The sequence below is a fragment of the Neofelis nebulosa genome, chromosome 6, assembly GCF_028018385.1.
Source record: "Neofelis nebulosa isolate mNeoNeb1 chromosome 6, mNeoNeb1.pri, whole genome shotgun sequence".
In the NCBI taxonomy this organism is placed as follows: Eukaryota; Metazoa; Chordata; class Mammalia; order Carnivora; family Felidae; genus Neofelis; species Neofelis nebulosa.
In genome coordinates this window covers 82,889,779-82,915,233 of record NC_080787.1, presented here as the reverse complement: position 1 = coordinate 82,915,233, position 25,455 = coordinate 82,889,779, and positions in this window count along the sequence as shown.

Here is a 25,455-nt window from a genome sequence, read left to right as displayed (position 1 = left end):
TTTTTATCTACATCTGTGTTGCTCTCTGAGAGGATGTGTCCCTGGAATCACATGTGGAAGCCTCAGTGCCTTCTTACCTTAGTCTTGCTTTAGGGATTTCAGGGAAACGTGGTGTTAAACCCCTTTCACAGGCACAAAAACTTCCATAAAACCACAGGATTACTGACTTCGTTGGGAGGGAGTTTCTATCCCTCAGTAAACTCACTTTTGTCTTCTCTGTCTCCTTAGGATTTGTCAAATACATTTTGTATGTTTAAATGATAAAACAGTTGTGTGAAAAACTTTCTTATAGCTTCGAAATGTTTCAGAAACTGAATAGCTTTGCTCTGAATGAGAAAACCAGTAATACTTATTTTATTTTCATTTCATTTTCTCTTTGGCTGTTCTGGGAATTTACATTGGCCATTTAATTTTACTGTTATAGTTTTATAAGGATATTATCTCTGTGTACAATGATGTTGTTTTTTAAAAAGAACTGTAAATTGTATTAAAGCTTTTGAGTCTAAACTTCTAAAAGCTAAACATTATTATCATTTTGTTTTCTATGTGAATTTTGAAAGTCATGCTGTTTTCAGATTGGTATCTAAAGACCTGTAGGTAAATCAGAAATGCAGGAATTTTCTTCCGTCTCATTATATATGACTCTTAAGAATTTTCTAATGATTTCTAAAATAGCATTTATAAAGTAATGAATATTTATGGTTTTGTTTGGAGTACTATTCAAATTCAATTGAATACCAACATTGGTCAGTACTCACAATAGGGATGGAATAAATTTATTTGACTTCTTTTCACACTGACAAGAATGTCAAGCTTAGTGATTCATGATTTCCTCTAAATCAGAGATATGCATACTTGGGGGAATGGTTGATGAGGCCAAATTCACAACCTGTAAAGAAGCACTTGTGAAAAATAAAATGACTTTCATTTTTTAAGGTCAGTACTGGGTGCAGACATAGTAATACTAACTACCATTCATTAAATATTTACTCCATCATAGACACAATGTTAAATGCTTTACATAGCTTCTCTCATTTACTACCCATGACAGCCCTCTCAGCTAGACTTCATTATCACCCCTATTATACAGATGAAGGAACTGAGGCTAGAAAGTGAGTGTCATGTATCAGGTAGGGACAGAACTAAAATTTGAACCCCAGAGCCTCATAGCATACCATAGTTTTATAATGTCAACCAGCTTTTTTTTTTTTTTAAAGATTTTATTTTATTAAAAATTTTTTTCACATTTATTTATTTATTTTTTTTTAATATATGAAATTTATTGTCAAATTGGTTTCCATACAACACCCAGTGCTCATCCCAAAAGGTGCCCTCCTCAATACCCATCCCCCACCCTCCCCTCCCTCCCACCCCCCATCAACCCTCAGTTTGTTCTCAGTTTTTAACAGTCTCTTATGCTTTGGCTCTCTCCCACTCTAACCTCTTTTTTTTTTTTTTTTCCTTCCCCTCCCCCATGGGTTTCTGTTAAGTTTCTCAGGATCCACATAAGAGTGAAACCATATGGTATCTGTCTTTCTCTGTATGGCTTATTTCACTTAGCATCACACTCTCCAGTTCCATCCACGTTGCTACAAAAGGCCATATTTCATTCTTTCTCATTGCCACGTAGTATTCCATTGTGTATATAAACCACAATTTCTTTATCCATTCATCAGTTGATGGACATTTAGGCTCTTTCCATAATTTGGCTATTGTTGAGAGTGCTGCTATAAACATTGGGGCACAAGTGCCCCTATGCATCAGTACTCCTGTATCCCTTGGGTAAATTCCTAGCAGTGCTATTGCTGGGTCATAGGGTAGGTCTATTTTTAATTTTCTGAGGAACCTCCACACTGCTTTCCAGAGCAGCTGCACCAATTTGCATTCCCACCAACAGTGCAAGAGGGTTCCCGTTTCTCCACATCCTCTCCAGCATCTATAGTCTCCTGATTTGTTCATTTTGGCCACTCTGACTGGCATGAGGTGATATGTGAGTGTGGTTTTGATTTGTATTTCCCTGATAAGGAGCGACGTTGAACATCTTTTCATGTGCCTGTTGGCCATCCGGATGTCTTCTTTAGAGAAGTGTCTATTCATGTTTTCTGCCCATTTCTTCACTGGGTTATTTGTTTTTCAGGTGTGGAGTTTAGTGAGCTCTTTATAGATTTTGGATACTAGCCCTTTGTCCGATATGTCATTTGCAAATAACTTTTCCCATTCCGTTGGTTGCCTTTTAGTTTTGTTGGTTGTTTCCTTTGCTGTGCAGAAGGTTTTTATCTTCATAAGGTCCCAGTAATTCACTTTTGCTTTTAATTCCCTTGCCTTTGGGGATGTGTCGAGTAAGAGATTGCTACGGCTGAGGTCAGAGAGGTCTTTTCCTGCTTTCTCCTCTAAGGTTTTGATGGTTTCCTGTCTCGCATTCAGGTCCTTTATCCATTTTGAGTTTATTTTTGTGAATGGTGTGAGAAAGTGGTCTAGTTTCAACCTTCTGCATGTTGCTGTCCAGTTCTCCCAGCACCATTTGTTAAAGAGACTGTCTTTTTTCCATTGGATGTTCTTTCCTGCTTTGTCAAAGATGAGTTGGCCATACGTTTGTGGGTCTAGTTCTGGGGTTTCTATTCTATTCCATTGGTCTATGTGTCTGTTTTTGTGCCAATACCATGCTGTCTTGATGATGACAGCTTTGTAGTAGAGGCTATAGTCTGGGATTGTGATGCCTCCTGCTTTGGTCTTCTTCTTCAAAATTACTTTGGCTATTCGGGGCCTTTTGTGGTTCCATATGAATTTTAGGATTGCTTGTTCCAGTTTTGAGAAGAATGCTGGTGCAATTTTGATTGGGATTGCATTGGATGTGTAGATAGCTTTGGGTAGTATTGACATTTTGACAATATTTATTCTTCCAATCCATGAGCAGGGAATGTCTTTCCATTTCTTTATATCTTCTTCAATTACCTTCATAAGCTTTCTATAGTTTTCAGCATACAGATCTTTTACATCTTTGGTTAGATTTATTCCTAGGTATTTTATGCTTCTTGGTGCAATTGTGAATGGGATCAGTTTCTTTATTTGTCTTTCTGTTGCTTCATTGTTAGTGTATAAGAATGCAACTGATTTCTGTACATTGATTTTGTATCCTGCAACTTTGCTGAATTCATGTATCAGTTCTAGCAGACTTTTGGTGGAGTCTATCAGATTATCCATGTATAATATCATGTCATCTGCAAAAAGCGAAAGCTTGACTTCATCTTTGCCAATTTTGATGCCTTTGATTTCCTTTTGTTGTCTGATTGCTGATGCTAGAACTTCCAGCACTATGTTAAACAACAGCGGTGAGAGTGGGCATCCCTGTCGTGTTCCTGATCTCAGGGAAAAAGCTCTCAGTTTTTCCCCATTGAGGATGATGTTAGCTGTGGGCTTTTCATAAATGGCTTTTATGATCTTTAAGTATGTTCCTTCTATCCTGACTTTCTCCAGGGTTTTTATTAAGAAAGGGTGCTGGATTTTGTCAAAGGCCTTTTCTGCATCGATTGACAGGATCATATGGTTTTTCTCTTTTTTTTTTTGTTAATGTGATGTATCACGTTGATTGATTTGCGAATGTTGAACCAGCCCTGCATCCCAGGAATGAATCCCACTTGATCACGGTGAATAATTCTTTTTATATGCTGTTGAATTCGATTTGCTAGTATCTTATTGAGAATTTTTGCATCCATATTCATCAGGGATATTGGCCTGTAGTTCTCTTTTTTTACTGGGTCTCTGTCTGGTTTAGGAATCAAAGTAATACTGGCTTCATAGAATGAGTCTGGAAGTTTTCCTTCCCTTTCTATTTCTTGGAATAGCTTGAGAAGGATAGGTATTATCTCTGCTTTAAACGTCTGGTGGAACTCCCCTGGGAAGCCATCTGGTCCTGGACTCTTATTTGTTGGGAGATTTTTGATAACCGATTCAATTTCTTTGCTGGTTATGGGTCTGTTCAAGCTTTCTATTTCCTCCTGATTGAGTTTTGGAAGAGTGTGGGTGTTTAGGAATTTGTCAATTTCTTCCAGGTTGTCCAATTTATTGGCATATAATTTTTCATAGTATTCCCTGAAAATTGTTTGTATCTCTGAGGGATTGGTTGTAATAATTCCATTTTCATTCATGATTTTATCTATTTGGGTCATCTCCCTTTTCTTTTTGAGAAGCCTGGCTAGAGGTTTGTCAATTTTGTTTATTTTTTCAAAAAACCAACTCTTGGTTTCGTTGATCTGCTCTACAATTTTTTTAGATTCTATATTGTTTATTTCTGCTCTGATCTTTATGATTTCTCTTCTTCTGCTGGGTTTAGGCTGCCTTTGCTGTTCTGCTTCTATTTCCTTTAGGTGTGCTGTTAGATTTTGTATTTGGGATTTTTCTCGTTTCTTGAGATAGGCCTGGATTGCAATGTATTTTCCTCTCAGGACTGCCTTCGCTGCAACCCAAAGCGTTTGGATTGTTGTATTTTCATTTTCGTTTTTTTCCATATATTTTTAAATTTCTTCTCTAATTGCCTGGTTGACCCACTCATTCGTTAGTAGGGTGTTCTTTAACCATGCTTTTGGAGGTTTTCCAGACTTTTTCCTGTGGTTGATTTCAAGTTTCATAGCATTGTGGTCTGAAAGTATGCATGGTATAATTTCAATTCTTGCATACTTATGAAGGGCTGTTTTGTGACCCAGTATATGATCTATCTTGGAGAATGTTCCATGTGCACTCGAGAAGAAAGTATATTCTGTTGCTTTGGGATGCAGAGTTCTAAATATATCTGTCAAGTCCATCTGATCCAATGTATCATTCAGGGCCCTCGTTTCTTTATTGACCGTGTGTCTAGCTGATCTATCCATTTCTGTAAGTGGGGTGTTAAAGTCCCCTGCAATGACCACATTCTTATCAATAAGGTTGCTTATGTTTATGAGTAATTGTTTTATATATTTGGGGGCTCCCGTATTCGGCGCATAGACATTTATAACTATTAGCTCTTCCTGATGGATAGACCCTGTAATTATTATATAATGCCCTTCTTCATCTCTTGTTACAGCCTTTAATTTAAAGTCTAGTTTGTCTGATATAAGTATGGCTACTCCAGCTTTCTTTTGGCTTCCAGTAGCATGATAAATAGTTCTCCATCCCCTCACTCTCAATCTAAAGGTGTCCTCAGGTCTAAAATGAGTCTCTTGTAGACAGCAAATAGATGGGTCTTGTTTTTTTTATCCATTCTGATACCCTATGTCTTTTGGTTGGCGCATTTAATCCATTTACATTCAGTGTTATTATAGAAAGATACGGGTTTAGAGTCATTGTGATGTCTGTATGTTTTATGCTTGTAGCGATGTCTCTGGTACTTTGTCTCACAGGATCCCCCTTAGGATCTCTTGTAGGGCTGGTTTAGTGGTGACAAATTCCTTCAGTTTTTGTTTGTTTGGGAAGACCTTTATCTCTCCTTTTATTCTAAACGACAGACTTGCTGGATAAAGGATTCTCAGCTGCATATTTTTTCTGTTCATCACATTGAAGATCTCCTGCCATGCCTTTCTGGCCTGCCAAGTTTCAAAAGAGAGATCAGTCACGAGTCTTATAGGTCTCCCTTTATATGTGAGGGCACGTTTATCCCTTGCTGCTTTCAGAATTTTCTCTTTATCCTTGTATTTTGCCAGTTTCACTATGATATGTCGTGCCGAAGATCGATTCAAGTTACGTCTGAAGGGAGTTCTCTGTGCCTCTTGGATTTCAATGCCTTTTTCCTTCCCCAGTTCAGGGAAGTTCTCAGCTATTATTTCTTCAAGGACCCCTTCAGCACCTTTCCCTCTCTCTTCCTCCTCTGGGATACCAATTATGCGTATATTATTTCTTTTTAGTGTATCACTTAGTTCTCTAATTTTCCCCTCATACTCCTGGATTTTTTTATCTCTCTTTCTCTCAGCTTCCTCTTTTTCCATAACTTTATCTTCTAGTTCACCTATTCTCTCCTCTGCCTCTTCAATCCGAGCTGTCGTCATTTCCATTTTGTTTTGCATTTCGTTTAAAGCGCTTTTCAGCTCCTCGTGACTGTTCCTTAGTCCCTTGATCTCTGTAGCAAGAGATTCTCTGCTGTCCTCTCTACTGTTTTCAAGCCCAGTGATTAATTTTATGACTATTATTCTAAATTCACTTTCTGTTATATTATTTAAATCCTTTTTGATCAGTTCATTGGCTGTTGTTATTTCCTGGAGATTCTTATGAGGGGAATTCTTCCGTTTGGTCATTTTGGATAGTCCCTGGAGTGGTGCGGACCTGCAGGGCACTTCCCCTGTGCTGTGGTGTATAACTGGAGTTGGTGGGCGGGGCCGCAGTCAGACCTGATGTCTGCCCCCAGCCCACCGCTGGGGCCACAGACTGGTGTGTGCCTTCTCTTCCCCTCTCCTAGGGGCGGGATTCACTGTGGGGTGGCCTGGCCCGTCTGGGCTACTTGCACACTGCCAGGCTTGTGGTGCTGGGGATCTGGCGTATTAGCTGGGGTGGGTAGGCAAGGTGCACAGGGGCAGGAGGGGCAGGCTTAGCTCGCTTCTCCTTAGGTGATCCACTTCAGGAGGGGCCCTGTGGCAGCGGGAGGGAGTCAGATCCGCTGCCGGAGGTTTGGCTCCGCAGAAGCACAGCGTTGGGTGTTTGCGCGGAGCGAGCAAGTTCCCGGCAGGAACTGGTTCCCTTTGGGATTTTGGCTGGGGGATGGGCGAGGGAGATGGCGCTGGCGAACGCCTTTGTTCCCCGCCAAACTGAGCTCTGTCGTCCCGGGGCTCAGCAACTCTCCCTCCCTTTGTCTTCCAGCCTTCCCGCTTTCTGAGCACAGCTGTTCACTTATGACCTCCCAGATGCTAAGTCCCGCTTGCTGTCGGAACACACTCCGTCCGGCCCCTCCGCTTTTGCAAGCCAGACTCGGGGTTTCTGCTTGGCCGGCAGGCTGCCCCTCGGCCCCGGCTCCCTCCCGCCAGTCCCTGGAGCGCGCACTGCCTCTCCGCCCTTCCTACCCTCTTCCGTGGGCCTCTCGTCTGGGCTTGGCTCCGGAGACTCCATTCTGCTAATCCTCTGGCAGTTTTCTGGGTTATTTAGGCAGGTGTAGGTGGAATCTAAGTGATCAGCAGGACGCGCGGTGAGCCCAGCATCCTCCTATGCCGCCATCTTCCCTCTCTTCTTCCCCAGCTTTGAGAATAGTAGAGTAACCAGGAATACAATACATAATTTAAAGCAAAACTTTTTTTTTTCTGAAAATAATTGTAGTCGTGCTCCTGCCTCTGGGTAAAATAATACATTCTATATTCTCTCTAGGACTTAAGCATGGAAAACCTTTCCAAACTTCAGTGCTCAGCTACTCCAATAAATAGTCAACACTTTTTCATTTTGTTATAGTATGATTGACTTTGCAATTTAAATTATGCTTAATGATAATAGAAAAAAAAATCTATGGAGGCGCCTGGGTGGCTCAGTCTGTTGAACTTCTGACTTCGGCTCAGGTCATGATCTCATGGTCTGTGAGTTCGAGCCCCGAGTCGGGCTTTGTGCTGACAGCTCAGAGCCTAGAGTCTGCTTTAGATTCTGTGTGTCCCTCCCATTCTGCCCCTCCCCCACTCATGCTCTGTCTCTCTCTGTCTCAGAAATAAACATTAAAAAAAATTTAAAAGAAAAAAATCTATGAAAGTGGCAGAGAGACACTGTCCCATGAAGAATTGATGATGTCCAAGGTCACAGCTCAGTGAAGTTCAGAGTTAAGTTTTTAAGAGAGAACTAATATAGAGAAAATATACACAAGAGAGAGAATTAGTGAATAACCTGAGTATGAGAAGAAATAGAAGAATAAGAATATTAGAATAAATGTGTGGTTGTATCGTCAGGGCTCTGAAAGGCATCTTGGTGACTCCCACCGTGTCTAGCTGAATATTTTTCATGTCATAGATGCTCAATAAATACTCATTGATTAAGTGCATGGAAAAAACATAATCTCATATGAGGCCCAGCATTCGATTCAGCAGATACATCCATGTCACAATATCCACAACTTTAAAGGGAACTTATAAGTTGTTGAGAAGAAAACAGAAATAAATTCTAAACATGTTAAAATAAGAATGATTTTATTGACCCTCAGCTTTAGAGAAAAGAAGGGCTTGGGCGGGGGGGCGGGGAATGAAATGCAAATGAAGAGAAATAGACTTATCACCACAATTATAATATCTCGTCAAGTTCACTTCATGTTCTTAAAATAGAAGTAGATGATTTCAAGGGCTAGAGATCCCATGTGGGTTATCAACAAAGTTTCACAGTTGGCAAGATCATTACAAGGGATTTTATGGATTTGAAAGTAGATGAAACACACTAATAAGAGATAAGTAGACTAGAACATGCCCAAAGGGCAAGATCAATATTTTAAAATAAAATCAATAGATAAATTAGACATGTCGTTTTCAAATGCCCTTCTGTAAAATATTGGTATCCCACTAATAAAATGATTGCAATATGCAGGAAAAAAGTTGAACATAACTTCTTTAATACTCCCTTACCCTACCTCATCAAATTTTTTCTTAAAACCCATTCCTGCTATATGAGAGAATAGATAGGAGTTAAATATTATTGGAAGATATGAGGAAAATAGAACCATTATTAATTGAAACAGTTTGATTTTTATGGACATAGCTTCATGGGGGGTGATTTTATGTCTACATTTTTTGTTAATAAAATTATTCTTGGTTGATGTGATGGAAGGTCTGTTTTGTTTACCATTGCATATTACCTTGCATATTACATTAACATGTGCAGCTTTTGCTATAAACCAAACGTCTCAAAATTTAGAGACTTGAAACAATAAACATTTATTGTTTCTTGTGACTGTGTGGGTCAGTTCTTCTGATCTGGGTTGTCTCAGCTGATCTCTGCTGAGCTGGTTTATATATCTGTGGGCAGCAGAGTCTGCGACATCCCGTTGCAAAGGGATGAGTATAGGGAGAGAAAGAATTTGTGCATACTTTCAATCTGTGACAATCTGCAATATGACCAAGCCTGAGCTAGCCTGCTGGAGAGTGAGAAGCAAGTGAAGGACTGAAGCAACTCAATGTGCAGGTTATAAACTGCTCAACTGAATAAGGCCATCCTAGATCATTAGCTGCCCAGTCAATTCACAGAATCATGGGAAGTGATAAATGGTTGCTGTTTGTAGGTGGTTTACTCTGTAAATATGGTAGGTCACAATGTGACTTTGCTGCTATGTTAGTCTTTTAAGGTTCCCAATTACAACATTAGGGGAAGTGGTTCCCCTGCCCCCAAGACCAAGCGATTCTTGGATACCAACTAGGTGTCCAAGAATTCAATTCAATTCAATTCAATTCAATTCAATTCTAACACTATCTACCCAGAGATAATGTCAGATTCCATAGGTTAAGAGTTCAGTCCTATAAGACTGCCTCACGTCCCACTTCAGATGCCAGTTGCAAGCCCAGACTACTATCAGATAGCTTGTCTTTTAAGTTCATCAGCCTCTGGGTTAAGAGGAGCTACATGTGGGCCTGCTTTAGGTTATGAGATCCTGGACTTCAAACCTACTGCCATAATTGAACGGGACTTTTGGGTGTCCTGGGATGGGAACAGGCATACTTTGCATGTGAGAAGAATGTATATCAGTTGTAGCTGAGGTGGACTAAGGTAGACTGCAGGAGTAGCATGTGTTCTTCCTCCTTTGCATCCTCTCTCTTGCTCTGGACTTTGCCACTGCTCCCAGGGAGCATCTGTTTCTCCATCCTTGCAATCTAGGCTGCTCATGTGATTTGCTCTGGCTAATAGCACATTAGCAAACACACATGATGTAGGCAGAGGTGTAAAAGCACCTGTGCACTGGGGCTTGTGCTCTCTTGCTGCCGCTGGAGCTGTGAGACTGCCACATGGATAAGCCTGAGCTAGCCTGCGAAGGATGTGAGGCCACCTGGAGGGGAATGTAGACACCTCAGCCAACACCTGCCAGCTGCTGGACATATGTGTGAGGTCATCTTAGATTAACTAGTTACCAGTTGAGCTGCTAGCAAGCCCAGTGGAGATCTTCCCCTCTGGCTCAGACTATAACTGCCCTGACTTCACCCAGAATTGTGAGAAACAGTCTATTATTGTTTGAAGCTGCAAAATTTGGGGGTGATTAGGTATGTACCAAAAGTAAGCTGATACACCACTGTGCCTCCAAGCCCAGCACATACTAGATTCTCAATAAATATTTGTTGAATCATTATTTGATGTTGTAATGAACATAAGAGTACTATAACTACTTACTTAAGGCTCTGCACTGTCAGTGGGATTCTCTCCCTCCTCTCTCTGCCCCTTCCCTGAGTTCATGCTCTCTCTCAAAATAAATAAATACACATGAAAAAGTAAAATAAAACACAAGAAAGAATTTAACACACTTTTACATTCTAAAAGGAGGAAACAAAGAAAAATGGTGAAGTTTATAGGGCAATATAGAGAATATTACATAAGCTTAATGGGATGGATCTGTTATAGAAAATGAAGGGTTGATTCCTAGTTTAAACAACAGCAGCAACGATGACAAATCAGAATCAAGCATGTAGCTGCATACAAGAAATACTCTTGAAACAAACACAGACTAAAAGTTAGATGCAAGCTAGGGTGAGCACATATGCCGGCATGAATGAAATGCGCTGCTGTTCCTGACAAACCTGGCTTGGTTCTGGCAGGTGTCTGTGGCAAAGGGAGAGCAAATGTCCACTAGGAATGTAATATGTCAGTGCCTTTTCCTCTTACGCCATGCTAGAATTTACTGGAAAACTGATAAATAACCGGCTGTACTAGAATTTGTTCACACATTACACTTTTTAATACATTTAAAGATAGCAACTCACTGCAAAAATCAAATGAAAAACACCTTCCACTGCCATCTTTGCTATTCCCACCCTCCATGGAAACCACCGTGGAATCCAATAGACTGCCCTGTGGGCTTACAACTCTCCCTCTGAACTACCCCTAGTCATTGTACTTCTGTAGGTGATAATCCCAGAATGATATATCCTGTTTTTTTTAAGCTGGTAATTAAAAACAAGTGAGGGGGGGGAGCCTGGGTGGCTCAGTCAGTTGAGCGTCTGACTTTGGCTCAGGTCATGATCTCACGATCTGTGAGTTCAAGCCCTGCGTCAGGCTCTGTGCTGACAGCTCAGAGCCTGAAGCCTGCCCCAGATTCTGTGTCTCCCTCTCTCTCTGCTTCTCCCCTGCTCAAGCTCTGTCTCTCTCTCAAAAAAATAAATAAACATTAAAAAAAAAAACAAATGAGAAACAGTGGGTTTCCCATGTAGGTGAGGGTATGTCACAATGCATCCTCTGCTCCTACCTTTACTGTCTACCATACTGACCATCTGTTTCCCTGATCAGTGACCCTGGCAGAAGTGGGAGGGGCCTCAATCTGACACAAAGCTGGACTTGTCTGCATGGCTGCTCTTGGATTTCAGTGACAAAGTTTTGCTATTCTTACCATGCATGCTGAACAAATGTGAGAGTAAGTTGGACTTTCCAGTCAGGTGGCTGGTTACATGTACTACCAAGTCTCAAGCTCTGATCTGTTTCAGTTGTGATCTGCTTTCCCTCTGGAGTATTAAGACTCCAAGAACAGGGAGCATATTGTGTTGTCCCCGGCATAAGCCCACTTCAGGGATGCCTTCCTCTTGCACACACAAGCTTTGCTTCTGGAGACAAAAAGACTGTGGAATCTTACCCTCTTACCCAGAGGTGAGAGAAAGCTTTCTGGAGATGGGTGCTCTCCTAAAGAAGACCTAAAAGAGTTGTAAGTGTTTCCAAATGGAGGGAATGGGAATCATTCAAAATCCAAAGAAGACAATGGCTGCTTTGGGTAGCAGAGGTAAAGCATTGTGGCTATAATAAAGGGGGGGGGTGGTTCAGTGTTGAGAACTGACAATGCAGATACAGGTTGGCACCAAGTCACCAATCTTGTGTACTCACCTAAGAGGAGGATGAAATTCACATTTTCTCCCAAACATGTTGGATAACTTTTGAAGGGTTCTGAGCATAGGAGCAGCATGGTTTCAGAAAGATCCCTTTGGCTATAGTATGAAGAACAACTTGAATGTATGTAAGGGTGGGCAGGGGTTGGGGGGAAAGCAAGAGTCAGACAAAAATAGAAGGAGGGAGAAGAGCTACAAACAGGCAAACAAAAAAGCCCATTTCCAGCCCTGAACTTGAAGAGAGAGGAGACACTGGATTTCAGATATGAGGGATATAGGCTGTATATAACTTGGTATGTGATGATGTGTATGGTGAAAGAGGAGACAGGGTCAAGGCTAGCTTCTAAGTTTTACCTTGTACAACAGGATATGTGGTTCACTGAAATTAAGAATATCAAAGGACGAGGAGGTTCTGGGAGGAAGATGAAATTTCTTCTAGTTATGTTAAATTTGAGATGCCTGAGGGGTGTTTGGGCAGTGGGGAGTTGTATAGATGTGATTGGTGCTCAGGGGAGTGGGACTTGGGGTAAAGACATCAGAATTGGAGCAGTGGGAGGCAAAAGAGATTAAAGGAGGTGAGAAAAAAAATTGCAAGATTAATTCACCACATAGACAAAAACATCTTTATATACTCTAGTGATGCAAGGCTGGAAAATGCAATGATTATGTAGATTCTGTTAAAATAGCAACAGGACATTAAATCCTTGGCTATTAATATAATCCAGGACAAAGAGATTTATTTGAAGAATCTATAAAAGTCTAATGAGGACAATAAAGGCAAACTTGAGTAAGTAGGGAGCTGTGCCATACTATTTATTTAAAAGACTAAAAACAGTGAGTATGAAAATGCTCTCTAGGTTAATATATAGGTTTAATGCAATGACTATTAAAATCACAGCAAGATACTTTACGGAAATTTACAAAATGATAGTAACATTCTTTGAAATAATCAGTGAGAGAGGATGCATATATGGATCAATATATAGAAAACTCTATATAGCACTTTAGATCGCATGAAATGCTTTCACAACATAACCACATTGAATTCTTATAATGACCCTTGTAATGAGGTGTGTTTAGTTATTATACCCATTTTAGGGTAACCATAAGTCCTAGTATACCCAGGGCAGTTCTGTTTTTGTTATTGTCTACATGCCCCTCTTCCATTTGATATTTTCCCCATATGTTTCCTTTCTTAAAGATAATATTATTAGTAGTAGTTGCATTCAAATAATCTTGATAGCTTTTGTGCCATCTTCATGGAGTACTTCTGGCCTCTGTCATGGTCTTATCTAGTAGTAGGTAAGAAAGTGTGTAAGGAACAGAGTTCTCACCTTCACATGTGTTAAATCTGAAAGATGATGAAGAGTGATAATACTTTTCCTTTTTCTTGACCCTTCCATGACGCAGAGTAAGTAACATCTCCCTCTTAAGTGCAACATGCACTTAAAGGTGAAGACATACCAATAAAACAAAGTGCACTCAGCTATCTCTTTCCAGTTTGGTGGGAAAAGGATTTGGCCACTATGGGCTCCAACCAACAACTTGGGTGCCAACTGGCTGCTCATGTGAGCCATTTGCATGAAACCACCAGGCTGCTAGTTGGTGGGGTCAGTGGGGAAGTTGGAAAATGATAGGTTATGTAAAACAAGTGAAATATGTACAAGCTATGGAGGCACAGCTGTCCTTCCACTGAGCATGTATTCTGAATGTTAACTGAAGAATGGTTAGTCATTTAGTATGTGAAATAAATATAAATAAGTTTATTTGTTTTTTATATTTTTTGTTGTAGCAGAATGTATATAACATAAATCTACCATTAAATTTTTTTTTAATGTTTATTTATCTTTGAGAGAGAGAGAGAGAGAGCAAGAGAGAGTGAGCAGGTGTAGGAGGGTAGAGAAAGAGGGAAACACAGAATCCAAAGCAGACTCCAGGCTCTGAGCTGTCAGCACAGAGCCCGATGCAGGGCTCAAACTCATGAGCCGTGAGATCATGACCTGAGCTGAAGTCAGATGCTTAACTGAGCCACCCAGACACCCCACATAAATTTACCATTTTAACCATTTTGAAGTGTGCACCATAGTGTCACTGAGTACATTCACATTGTTCTGGAACCATCACCACCATCTATCTGCAGAACTTTTTCATTTTCTAAACTGAAATTCTGTACCAGTTAAACACTAACTTTACATCCCCCTTTCCCTCCAGCCTCTGGTAACCACCATTCTACTTTTTGTCTCTATGAATTTCACCACTCTAGGGATCTCATGTAAGTGGAATCATATGATATTTGTCCTTTTGTAATTGGCTTGTTTCACTTAGCATAATATCTGCAAGGTTCATCTGTGTAGCATATGTTAGAATTTTCTTGCTTTATAAGGCTGAATAATATTCCATCGTATGCATGTCTATAGCCATTTATTTTATTCTTTGAGGTTTACCTGTTAATTTTGCAATAAACTCTTTTTTTAACGTTTATTTATTTTTGAGAGAGCATGAGCAGGGTAAAGAGAGAGGGAGACACAGAATCCGAGGCAGGCTCCAGGCTCTGAGCTGTCAGCACAGAGCCCAAAGTAGGGCTTAAACTCACAAATCGTGAGATCATGACCTGAGCTGATGTCAGATGCTTAACTGATTGAGGGGGAGATTGTTGGAAGATGGCGGCATAGGAGGATGCTGGGCTCACCGCGCGTCCTGCTGATCACTTAGATTCCACCTACACCTGCCTAAATAACCCAGAAAACTGCCAGAGGATTAGCAGAATGGAGTCTCCGGAGCCAAGCCCAGACGAGAGGCCCACGGAAGAGGGTAGGAAGGGCGGAGAGGCGGTGCGCGCTCCAGGGACTGGCGGGAGGGAGCCGGGGCCGAGGGGCAGCCTGCCGGCCAAGCAGAAACCCCGAGTCTGGCTTGCAAAAGCGGAGGGGCCGGACGGAGTGTGTTCCGACAGCAAGCGGGACTTAGCATCTGGGAGGTCATAAGTGAACAGCTGTGCTCAGAAAGCGGGAAGGCTGGAAGACAAAGGGAGGGAGAGTTGCTGAGCCCCGGGACGACAGAGCTCAGTTTGGCGGGGAACAAAGGCGTTCGCCAGCGCCATCTCCCTCGCCCATCCCCCAGCCAAAATCCCAAAGGGAACCAGTTCCTGCCGGGAACTTGCTCGCTCCGCGCAAACACCCAACGCTGTGCTTCTGCGGAGCCAAACCTCCGGCAGCGGATCTGACTCCCTCCCGCTGCCACAGGGCCCCTCCTGAAGTGGATCACCTAAGGAGAAGCGAGCTAAGCCTGCCCCTCCTGCCCCTGTGCACCTTGCCTACCCACCCCAGCTAATACGCCAGATCCCCAGCACCACAAGCCTGGCAGTGTGCAAGTAGCCCAGACGGGCCAGGCCACCCCACAGTGAATCCCGCCCCTAGGAGAGGGGAAGAGAAGGCACACACCAGTCTGTGGCCCCAGCGGTGGGCTGGGGGCAGACATCAGGTCTGACTGCGGCCCCGCCCACCAACTCCAGTTATACACCACAGCACAGGGGAAGTGCCCTGCAGGTCCGCACCACTCCAGGGACTATCCAAAATGACCAAACGGAAGAATTCCCCTCATAAGAATCTCCAGGAAATAACAACAGCCAATGAACTGATCAAAAAGGATTTAAATAATATAACAGAAAGTGAATTTAGAATAATAGTCATAAAATTAATCACTGGGCTTGAAAACAGTAGAGAGGACAGCAGAGAATCTCTTGCTACAGAGATCAAGGGACTAAGGAACAGTCACGAGGAGCTGAAAAGCGCTTTAAACGAAATGCAAAACAAAATGGAAATGACGACAGCTCGGATTGAAGAGGCAGAGGAGAGAATAGGTGAACTAGAAGATAAAGTTATGGAAAAAGAGGAAGCTGAGAGAAAGAGAGATAAAAAAATCCAGGAGTATGAGGGGAAAATTAGAGAACTAAGTGATACACTAAAAAGAAATAATATACGCATAATTGGTATCCCAGAGGAGGAAGAGAGAGGGAAAGGTGCTGAAGGGGTCCTTGAAGAAATAATAGCTGAGAACTTCCCTGAACTGGGGAAGGAAAAAGGCATTGAAATCCAAGAGGCACAGAGAACTCCCTTCAGACGTAACTTGAATCGATCTTCGGCACGACATATCATAGTGAAACTGGCAAAATACAAGGATAAAGAGAAAATTCTGAAAGCAGCAAGGGATAAACGTGCCCTCACATATAAAGGGAGACCTATAAGACTCGTGACTGATCTCTCTTTTGAAACTTGGCAGGCCAGAAAGGCATGGCAGGAGATCTTCAATGTGATGAACAGAAAAAATATGCAGCTGAGAATCCTTTATCCAGCAAGTCTGTCGTTTCGAATAGAAGGAGAGATAAAGGTTTCCCAAACAAACAAAAACTGAAGGAATTTGTCACCACTAAACCAGCCCTACAAGAGATCCTAAGGGGAATCCTGTGAGACAAAGTACCAGAGACATCGCTACAAGCATAAAACATACAGACATCACAATGACTCTAAACCCGTATCTTTCTATAATAACACTGAATGTAAATGGATTAAATGCGCCAACCAAAAGACATAGGGTATCAGAATGGATAAAAAAACAAGACCCATCTATTTGCTGTCTACAAGAGACTCATTTTAGACCTGAGGACACCTTTAGATTGAGAGTGAGGGGATGGAGAACTATTTATCATGCTACTGGAAGCCAAAAGAAAGCTGGAGTAGCCATACTTATATCAGACAAACTAGACTTTAAATTAAAGGCTGTAACAAGAGATGAAGAAGGGCATTATATAATAATTACAGGGTCTATCCATCAGGAAGAGCTAATAGTTATAAATGTCTATGCGCCGAATACGGGAGCCCCCAAATATATAAAACAATTACTCATAAACATAAGCAACCTTATTGATAAGAATGTGGTCATTGCAGGGGACTTTAACACTCCACTTACAGAAATGGATAGATCAGCTAGACACACGGTCAATAAAGAAACGAGGGCCCTGAATGATACATTGGATCAGATGGACTTGACAGATATATTTAGAACTCTGCATCCCAAAGCAACAGAATATAGTTTCTTCTCGAGTGCACATGGAACATTCTCCAAGATAGATCATATACTGGGTCACAAAACAGCCCTTCATAAGTATGCAAGAATTGAAATTATACCATGCATACTTTCAGACCACAATGCTATGAAACTTGAAATCAACCACAGGAAAAAGTCTGGACAACCTCCAAAAGCATGGAGGTTAAAGAACACCCTACTAACGAATGAGTGGGTCAACCACGCATTTAGAGAAGAAATCAAAAAATACATGGAAACAAATGAAAATGAAAATACAACAATCCAAACGCTTTGGGATGCAGCGAAGGCAGTCCTGAGAGGAAAATACATTGCCATCCAGGCCTATCTCAAGAAACGAGAAAAATCCCAAATACAAAGTCTAACAGCACACCTAAAGAAAATATAAGCAGAACAGCAAAGGCAGCCTAAACCCAGCAGAAGAAGAGAAATCATAAAGATCAGAGCAGAAATAAACAATATAGAATCTAAAAAAACTGTAGAGCAGATCAACGAAACCAAGAGTTGGTTTTTTGAAAAAATAAACAAAATTGACAAACCTCTAGCCAGGCTTCTCAAAAAGAAAAGGGAGATGACCCAAATAGATAAAATCATGAATGAAAACGGAATTATTACAACCAATCCCTCAGAGATACAAACAATTTTCAGGGAATACTATGAAAAATTATATGCCAATAAATTGGACAACCTGGAAGAAATGGACAAATTCCTAAACACCCACACTCTTCCAAAACTCAATCAGGAGGAAATAGAAAGCTTGAACAGACCCATAACCAGCAAAGAAATTGAATCGGTTATCAAAAATCTCCCAACAAATAAGAGTCCAGGACCAGATGGCTTCCCAGGGGAGTTCCACCAGACGTTTAAAGCAGAGATAATACCTATCCTTCTCAAGCTATTCCAAGAAATAGAAAGGGAAGGAAAACTTCCAGACTCATTCTATGAAGCCAGTATTACTTTGATTCCTAAACCAGACAGAGACCCAGTAAAAAAAGAGAACTACAGGCCAATATCCCTGATGAATATGGATGCAAAAATTCTCAATAAGATACTAGCAAATCGAATTCAACAGCATATAAAAAGAATTATTCACCGTGATCAAGTGGGATTCGTTCCTGGGATGCAGGGCTGGTTCAACATTCGCAAATCAATCAACGTGATACATCACATTAATAACAGATGCTTAACTGATTGAGCCACCCAGGCAACCCAGTAAACTCTTTTTTATAAGTTATTTATTTATTTATGTCTCTTTTCTTAAAGCTTTTATTTAAATTCCAGTTAGTTAACATACAATGTAATATTAGTTTTAGGTGTACAATGTCATGATTCAATACTACCATACAACACCTGATGCGCATCATAGAAAGTGCCCTCCTTAGTCCTCATCACCTATTTTATCCACCCCCCATCCTACAATAAACTCTTTTGTTGGTCAATGAGCTCAAAAAACAAAAGTTCATGTTTCATGAAATATCAATTATTGAAGTTTTGTTTCTCAAGAAAGGTGGTGATGAATGTATAACTTACACAATGATTTGTTGAAATTGTCACCCACCAAAGGAAGCTGTAGTAATATCATTGACCACATGAAAACCAGAAGACCTAAACCTACCAAAGAAATGTTAGCATTTGCTTCCAAAGTTAGTAATTATTTTAAGATTGTTCCCCTGCCAGATCAGTAACATGTGCAGCTGCATAAAGTGCACTTCATATCGCTCTGAGAATCATGACTTTTCATTTAGATCAAATTACTGTTATAAATAAACTTTATTTATTTTTAATTCTGAATTTTCTCATACAATCTGGAAACAAACCCCTCAAAAGCTGAGTGGCAGATGTTTTTCCTACAAAGATGGTTACATCACCATATTCCATGCAACAGGCTCTTTTTAAACTATAATGTTGGTACTCTTCCATCAAGGATATGGTTTTATGTTTCCATTCATTGAATCTCTCTCTTCTCCCTCTCTTTCTTTCTCCCCCCCTTCACTCTTCCTCTCTCTCTCTCTCTCTCCCTCTGTCACACACACAAACACACACACACACACACACACACACACTTCATTCGTAACCATCATATAAAGAAGAAGTCCAGGTTCATGTTCAAGATATATGAAGAGTAGGTGTCTCAGCCAATAGCCCCTGCGAAGGTCTCAGTTGGCAGCAGGCATCATGTGAAGGAAAAAGTCTTCAGATAACTGCCGACCTCAGCCTTCCAATCACCCTAGCTGACACTGAGTCGTGCGTAGAAGAGCCACCCTACCCAGTTTTCCTCAAATTGAAGATTCATAAGCAAATGTCATTGGCTTAAGCCTCTAGATTTTGGAGAAATTTGTTACCAAGTCATGGTAACTGGAACAGTGTTAATGTATGATCTCCATTGTAGAAAAGAACTTCACAAACTGTTAAACATGCTCATTTTGTATCACCATTGTCAGATGCTTCAAATAGAAACATGAGGAGTTCTGGTACAATATTTAGGTGACTTATGAACACAATCCAGCTCTGACCTTTGCCTCCATGAAGGTAAATGGAATCTTACCTTGGGTCTAAGTTTTAAGAACTAAATCTTCACTTTGTTTACCTAGTGCTTACATCTAAGCTTTGACAGGTTCTTTAGGAATGAGGTCCTGCTTATATTATCAGTCCCTTCACTTATAATACCATAAGCAGTTACCATTTATTAAACACCTACCATGTCCCACATTGTGCATTACACATATTAGTCGTTACAAAAATCCTGCAATAATAACAGGTATTATAAGCCCTCTTTGTATATAGGAAAATAAGGCTCACATAGACTGAGAACTTACTCAAGATCACATAAGATTTTCTAATGCCAAAGCCCTGGTGTTTTCCACAGAGTCAAACTGGAACCAAACTTTGATCCCAGCACTCGGCTGGATTCTGCTAATTTGATCATAGGCATCCATGCTACTGGTTATTTTCTTGCTTATGCTTCTGAATGTTGCCGGACCTCTGTTGATGGTCCTGTTTATCTGTCATTCATCCTGTTACTTCTTGCTGGACCTTGCTAATGCCACCCACTTGCTTGGGTTCTGCAGGTTCTTGGTGCTTAGCTCTGCCTCATCTCACTTCAGTTAAACCTGCCATAACTGGATGTTTCATAGGATTGAAGCAGCACCAAGACAAGAAGTTATGACTTTGAAAGACAATGAACCTGGACCCACTCACCCTCTATACAAAGCAGTACAAACAGACTAAAAAGTTAAATGAGCAACAATAGCAATAATACTGCACATCTTACTAAATTAAAGAGACGAAAGTATGGAAAACAAGATGAATGGATTCAAATATGGAAACCTTAAAAATAAGAAGAGGATGGAAAGTATCAGAATTGATTTCTCATTAGAAATGATGGAGCTTAACAGCAAGTGAAATGACATAGTCAAGGCATTGAAAGAAAAAACCCAACTAAGAATTCTGTATCATGCAAACTATCCTCCAAAAATATAGGTGAAATAAATACATTTCCAGATAAGCAAAACAGTGGAAGACTATTCTGCTAAAATACCTACTCTACAAAAGATACTGAAGAAAGTCAGAAGGTCAGTCAGGCTGAAATGAAATTCTACCAGATGTTAACTCAAATCCACAGGAAGAAATGAAGAGCATTAAAAATATTAAATATATTTCTCTCTTTCCATATTTTATTTTAAAAAAATGACTGCTTAAAGCAATAACTATAATATCATATTGTTGGATTTGTGATATGTATCATGCACAATATATAGTATGATGTATTAGATATGCTATATAACTATTTGTGATATCATACATTATATATTATTATACATGAGTATATATGGTATCTATAATGATATATAGTATATATAGCAATAATAACAAAGGAAGAGGGAAGAAATGGAGCTACATTGAAATAGACTGGCTATATTTTACCAAAATTAAGTTACGATCAACCTGTAATTGACTGTGATAAATTAAATATGCACATTATAATCCCAAGAGCAATTTCTAAGAAAATAACCTTAAAAATATAGCTAAAAAATCAACAGAGGAATTAAAATGGAACACTAAAACATATTTGCTTACCACAAGAAAAAAAAAAGCAGTAATAGAGGAACAGAGAAATGGCAAAAGACATGAACAGAAACACATATCATATCAATAATTACATTAAATGTGAGTTGACTAAGCATATTTTTGAAGAGCTACAGCAACAATTGTGTTGGTATCTAGCAATTTTCTCCACCATTCTCCTACTTCTAGGAATCAGATTATTTGCAGTTTTCTACTATTATTAATAACATCCCTGTGAACCTTTTTATACACTGTTTTTGTTTTTGTTCATTTTTGCTTGTGGTAGCTGTCATAAAATGGAACTAAATTTTTTCAGACATTCATCACTTTTAATCAGTGTTGATAAATTGCTCTCCCCAAAATGTATTAGAACATATATTTCTGAATAGATCCATCACCAAGGCTTAATAATGGTTTAAATAGATGAGTAATGATAATCTGAAATTATTTAAATTGGATTTGTTTCATTGCTATCAAGTCAATCATTTCAATCCTTGATAATTTACTGCCTATATTTCCTTACGTATAAATTGGTTGAGCAATAATTTATTGGATAGAGTATGTATATTCATTTTTTTCAATTCTGTTGTGATGGAAGCAACTGGACTTCAATATTTTTTTTTATTTTAATTTTTTTTTTAATGTTTTATTTATTTTTGAGACAAAGAGAGCATGAACGGGGCAGGGGCAGAGAGAGAGGGAGACACAGAATTGGAAGCAGGCTCCAGGCTCTGAGCCATCAGCCCAGAGCCTGACGCGGGGCTGGAACTCACGGACCGCGAGATCGTGACCTGAGCTGAAGTCGGACGCTCAACCGACTGAGCCACCCAGGCGCCCCAGGACTTCAATATTTTTTAATTCCCCCCATAATAGTTAACATTGTTCATTAAATTAGCTTAATGATAATAACTCCTTGAGAAAGGGGATAATTAAGAAAAGATTTTGAAGAAAGCTGGTAATAGAGTGGAAAGTTAATCCATGTCCTTCAGAAGTTCACTGTAGCTCTCAGCCCTTATAGTCTCTTTCTGAGAAGAACTTTACAAATGAAGGACCCTGTAGCTTCCTGTCTGCTCTAAGGGTGCTGAGGTGAAACAGAGCGACGAGGAGCTGACAGACATTGAGCTGGAGAGTCTTAGGTGGAAAGCTTAGCTGAGCTGGAAATAATTGATTAGTCAGGGAACTTTTAGTGCCAAAACATTAAAAATAACACAATGGTAATGCTTCCTATTAGCAGATTTGGTGTTCTACATGGCTCCAGAAATAGCTTAAAACTCAGGTCAAATGAGGATCTCTGAGTTTTCTCAAGAAAAGTAGTGGGAGAGAGAAATTTATCTCATGCTTAAGAGCTACAGTTTCCTTTTTCCCCACAGATTTTAAGTATAGCTCCAGCATTTACTCTAGGAAATGTTCTTTAATGTTCTGAGTCAGACTTTATGGAAAAGTATCTGTGACACCAGGAGTTACATAATTTAAGCTCTGACCATCACCCATTGTATTGTCTCTACCACCCTCACTATAGATAGTTCAGGGATAAGATTTTCAAAAATTTAGATTTTGATATGAAAATTGGATCGTTCTCAGGTGTCATTTTTCTTGAAAATCACAGGGGATTTGCAATGATTAATAATTGAATGCTAACAGGTGCAAACTTCCCTGTGAAAGTGCTCACCACAGGCTCTGCATCACGCTAGGCCTGGCTCTGGTCTCAGGCACTCATTTCTCTCCTGACTGGAGGAGCAGAACAACAAAGCAAGGTTCCAGGCCATTCTGTCACATGGTGCTGGAGAGCCAAGGTGGCATTCCCCACCTAGCTAGGCTCTCTGGTGCAGCCTAGACAAAACCAGATTTTCCCAACCTACCCTGGTGCATGTTTGCTGCCAATAATTATAAGGTGAGGAAAAGGACACAAAAAGATGAAAAAGTGAACAAACCCTTTCATTATGGTCCCCAGGGTCATGTCAGCAGCCAGCAGGTAGCCCCACTCCTTGTGTCTGCATGGGGAGCACTGCCACTGGAGGAACAGTCTCAGCCTCTTTCCCACTCCTCTCTCTCTCTCTCTCTCTCTCTCTCTCTCTCTCTCTGTCACAGTGTAGGACTCCTTGGCTGGTGGGTAACAACCAACAGTTAATGTTTCTTGACTGGCTAAGGCTTAACTTGTAAAAGGCTCTGAGCATTGAGGATCTGGGTTCTTTCCATCCCTCCTTGCCCCAGGCCTCTTGGCTAAGTGCTCCTGCCTTTGGATATAAACATTCCCACAGAGGACAGAGCCATGAGAGGCTGTGTGCCAGTGGAGAGCAGTGGCAAGTTGATTTGGTTGCTTACTTTAGCTGTGTGTTCAAAATTTGCTATTACCATGCTCCTGCTACATGTCTGATTTCCATGTCTGTGTCTTAAGTAATCTATACTTGGACAGGGAAGAAAGGGACTACTGAGTGCCCCCTGGACTCCTTTCCTCTAGCAAGCTTAGAGGTAGATGTGCAATTGCCCCACAGCTTGTGCATGGGGTTTTAAGATATGCATGCTTGTATCTTTCCTGTCTTCCTCTTATGCCCCAGTCCTTGTTATCTGCCTTTTCCTTTCTCACCTAGCTCTTACTTATGTTACCTTGTACTTGGTGTATCTTTGTAAGGTACCTTATGTTCTTCTTAGAAGCAGGGTATACATACATGAATAAATATAGCGAGCACCTGGCTCCCTGAGCCTCTGGCTGCACATCATGCTTTGCTGCTTCCTTGGCCTTTTGGTTCAATCCAAGCACAAAGTAATAGGCTCTTTTCCTGTGCTGGGATGGTGCCCCAGGCCCGCCACTCAAAACTTCTCTCAATTATTGGCTTCTTCTTAGCCCCTCGTCTGACCATAATCTCCTATTTCCTGCCTCTCTGCTGCTCATCTCCTTCCCACCCGAAGTCTGAACTTTTCTTTCTAAGGCCCATCTGCATCTCTCTGGATTTAACTAACATTTCTGGATATAGTCTCAAGACTGATTTATAGGGTACTTTAGAGCCCTGGGGAGACAATTAGGTGTGGTGGTTTTGGACTTGGGTTTGGGTTGGTCCAATCATCCATCCATCCATCCATCCATCCATCCAATATTCATCTATTTTCTCTTGATAGATGATAGATAGATAGATAGATAGATAGAGAAAGAGGAGTAGAGAGAGAGGGAGGGAGTGAGGGAGAGAGAGAGAGAAGAGAGTCTGCCATGTGTCAACTACTGAACTAAGTTGGGGATACAATACTGAACCAGAGATAACAATCCTTGTTTCATAGAGCTTGCAGTCAAGTTCTGTGAGTTTGAAAGCAAGTTCTGACACTTGCTAACTGTGAGAACTTAGGCAATTATTTAATCTTTCTGAGTCTGAGATTCTTTAAAAAAATTTTTTTTAATGTTTATTTATTTTTGAGAGAGAGAGAGAGACAGTGTGAGCAGGGAAGGGGCAGAGAGAGGGAGACACAGAATCCAAAGCAGGCTCCAGGCTCTGAGCTGTCAGCACAGAATCTGATGCGGGGTTCTAACTTACGAACTATGAGATCATGACCTAAGCCAAAGTCAGACGCTCAACCGACTGAGCCACCCACGTACCCCTTAGATACTTAATCTATAAAAAATTGGTAGTAATTTCTACCATATCAATCATTCCAAGGATGAAGTAAAATAATGTATGGAAAGCACATGGCCCAGAGAGCACTGCACAACAAAGCAGCTATTACTCTTAGATGTCTGGTCACACACAAAGGTGGTCCCTCTTTATAAACTCTCTCACAATCCTAGGTTGTGTCTTCTCTGCCTGTTTCATCCATCTAACCACTCACGTTGTTCTTGTTTTCCAGGAATTTGCTGCAATTTCTCATTTGCTGGTGATGCCATTTCTGGCACTCCCTATTATGGATTTCTTTCTTTTTCAATCTTTGTACTTGAAGAACAGAACCACTGTTTGCAGTGAAGAGTAGTACCATGACTTGCAAAACAGATGAAGTATACCAAAGCCACGACAGGTAAGACAAGCATTTCAAACTGCCTCAATACCAGTTAATGTATTACTAGAAACCCCTGTGGACTTACAAGTTCCTGAGAGCACTGACTGTTCCAGTAACTGCCTAATTTCTAAATTCTGACCAATTCCTTCTTAGGGAGGAATTCTAACTTCTACCATAAATCCCTCCCTAACAAAACTCTGTAAGTACCCTCTGTTAGGCAAGTCCTTCCCTTGCTCTGCTAATTTAATGCCTCATATTTCTGGTGGTCTCTGGGAGCGGGGGCATCTGTGCATATTTTGCTGAGGGGAGCATCTACCATGAG